The sequence below is a fragment of the Phaseolus vulgaris genome, chromosome 7 (assembly GCF_051622355.1).
Source record: "Phaseolus vulgaris cultivar YP4 chromosome 7, ASM5162235v1, whole genome shotgun sequence".
Taxonomy (NCBI): Eukaryota; Viridiplantae; Streptophyta; class Magnoliopsida; order Fabales; family Fabaceae; genus Phaseolus; species Phaseolus vulgaris.
The window spans coordinates 33,220,863-33,223,526 of record NC_143504.1 but is presented as its reverse complement, the minus strand read 5'-3'; the positions used below and the strand labels follow the sequence as shown (position 1 = coordinate 33,223,526).

Sequence of the window (2,664 nt, the reverse complement as noted above, 5' to 3'; positions counted from 1 at the left end):
CACTCCCAAGTTAGCTATGCACTGGGCAGTACCATGCATAGGTAACTTAGCCAAAATGAGAATAGAAGCAGCGCCAAGTCAAGGAGCCTCCAGATGATGGCACGTGTACAGTTGGATGCGAGCCACGTGTCCAAGTCTGTAACTGCCAGGAGAGAGAAAGCTACCAGGTATATAAGAGTTCTTAACGAACTTTCTGAGGTACGCACGTTCAGATTATACTCTTTACGCTTGCGAGTTATAGAGCTTACTGTGAGAGAGGATTTGCACGGTTCTTGTTCTCTTAGTATTTGGTGATACCGTCACTGACTTGGGCGTTGTAGTGCGATCGGCCGCAGCGGCGCCGCTCTGTTTCTTTGCAGGTTCTTGAGGTGGATCTCGAAGAGGAACGGAGGTTTGAAGCGGTGCACACGTCGATCCTTTGACGAGGCAGTTTCCAGCGTTCCGGTCAACAGGCAGGATCAAATAGCATGAGTACAAGCATACAAGCCCGCTTAGAGCTATTAGCGTGTCATAAATAGTTCCATTACAGGTGCAAGCTGCATAGATGAAAGAAAACTACAAGAAAAAGAGCAGCAGATATAACCATTATGAGTCATCACTCGAATATTGAATTAAAGCCACACGGAGGACATGTCTATTCCATCCATAACAACTCACAGCCTTCAAATTAAAGCTACACGGAGAAGTACCTATACATCTTAATTCATTGGTGGAAGTGATTTATTTTTGGTTCAAATTGAACTTTTGGTTCTAGTTTTGTCCTGTATGTTAAATTGTTTCTCTTTAGTCTCTCATGCACTCCAAATTAGTTTTGTTAGGAATCTAATTGCAAGTTGAAGTATCTGATTGAATAGACATGAGAAATTTGACCAATACATAAACACTTAAACCTCATTGTCTTAGTTTTAGTTGAAATTTATGTAATAGTTTCTTATATAGATTCACTCCTTGCTTATTAGAATCAAATTTTTATAGTTAATTCCCATGAAAAGGCTAACAAGTATTGTCCCAACCAAGTTATGTCCCTACCAAATCTAATACAATCAAATTCATAAGAGTGACATCAATGGTATGAGAGATCGATAACATATTACACATCAATTCATTTATTTTTCATTACTGCCAATGACTAAAGTTGATCAGAAAAATCAGTAGCATAAACTAAAGTCGTATTGAACACAATTTAGTGTAGATGTATGACAGAAAGAGGTGAAAAGAGATTTGCGTCAAAATCAAATCATTGGCTCTCACTCAACAAACCAGGGACTTGGCAATCATTGCTAACTTCTTTCTTTCTTTTAGAACCTCATTTGTTGCTCCTGCATCAAGGTAAATTTTCCATCCAATACTACAAACAACTATAAAAAAGAAAATAATGCAGAACAATTAAGCAGAAACCGTGAAACGAGGAAACCAACCGGAGAGAATCTTCCAACAGTTGGAACAAGAAGTAGTGTGAATCGTCTACTTTCACGGTAGTCTCGTCCTTCGTCAGCAGCCATTTGATCTCATCAGCCATGCGTGCGTACATGATGAATGTGTTGTCGCCCTGCCGGAGGCGGATGACTACTGAAGTCACTGCATGCAAGCTCGACATTATAATCATTATCGACGAGGTTGAGGATCGCTCCGGAGATCCAGAAGAGGATGAACGATCAAATGAATCCACCGATGAATCCTCGAGGAAGATATTCTGAATGAGGTCATTGTAATCAATGTAGGGGTAAAGTGTGATCTCCGAAGAGGATGAACGATTAAGATAAAGCAGATGCGAAGGAGGATTGGGATTAGAATCGTTTAGCTGAGGATAGTGGGAATTTCTTTAATTAGGGTTTATCGAAGAAGAGTGAACTTCTTACGGTGAAAGAGCATTGCATTGAGTTTCTGAAAATGTGAGAGGAGAGCAATTAAAAATAATAAAACTAAAATAATACACTTTAGGGATATTTGTTAAAAAAAATCATTGGGACTTAACAAGGGTTAAAAGACATTTAATAATTAGGTGTTCAAGTGGAGGTTACTATAACCTCTATTAATAAATATCTCTTAAAATTAAATTTTTGTTGTTGTGAATATTTATTTTATATTTTACATATATTAGAGACATTAGTAATTATTTTATGTTTTTCACCCATTACAAGTTCATCATGTGATAAAAGTTAAATACTTTAGAAGACATTTACCAATTATTTAGTTATTGATTTAGCATTATACTTCCTTTAGTTTATTTTAGTTTTTGAAATATTTATGTAAGTTATGAGATTTTAGCTGTAAACACGACATAAAATATGACTGTTATGGATGATTAGTACAATTAATTAAAAGTTGATAATCAAACTATAAAAATATATTAATTTTACGTAATCTTGCATTAACAAGTTATAAGGGCGATGTGATATTGTGATATAGTAGTTTCAAACCTGTGCAAAATACACAATATAAAAATTGATTTTGACATTAGCAGGAATTATAAAACTGTTGATAAACTCGTAGGGGTAATGTTATGACGTTAATGAGCTTTAACAAAACGTAGGTACTGTTATGGTGTTAATAAGAATTAAAAAAAATCATGTCAAGGTATTAACAGGAATTAAAATCCCCCATGTAATATTATGACGTTAACAAGGTTAAATAGTATAATTTTAAGGGGTTAAATAATGTAAT

At 35.5% G+C, this 2,664-nt stretch overlaps 1 long non-coding RNA gene across 1 annotated transcript; it reads right to left on the bottom strand.

Moving 5' to 3' along the window:
• Positions 1-1,090: 1,090 nt before the first annotated feature.
• On the bottom strand, positions 1,091-1,892 carry LOC150025877 (uncharacterized). The gene is made up of 2 exons (XR_016523364.1): positions 1,419-1,892; positions 1,091-1,319 (listed from the first exon to the last, which is right to left on the bottom strand). It is a non-coding gene; the product is annotated as an uncharacterized LOC150025877 (long non-coding RNA).
• Between the last annotated feature and the right edge of the window lie 772 nt (positions 1,893-2,664).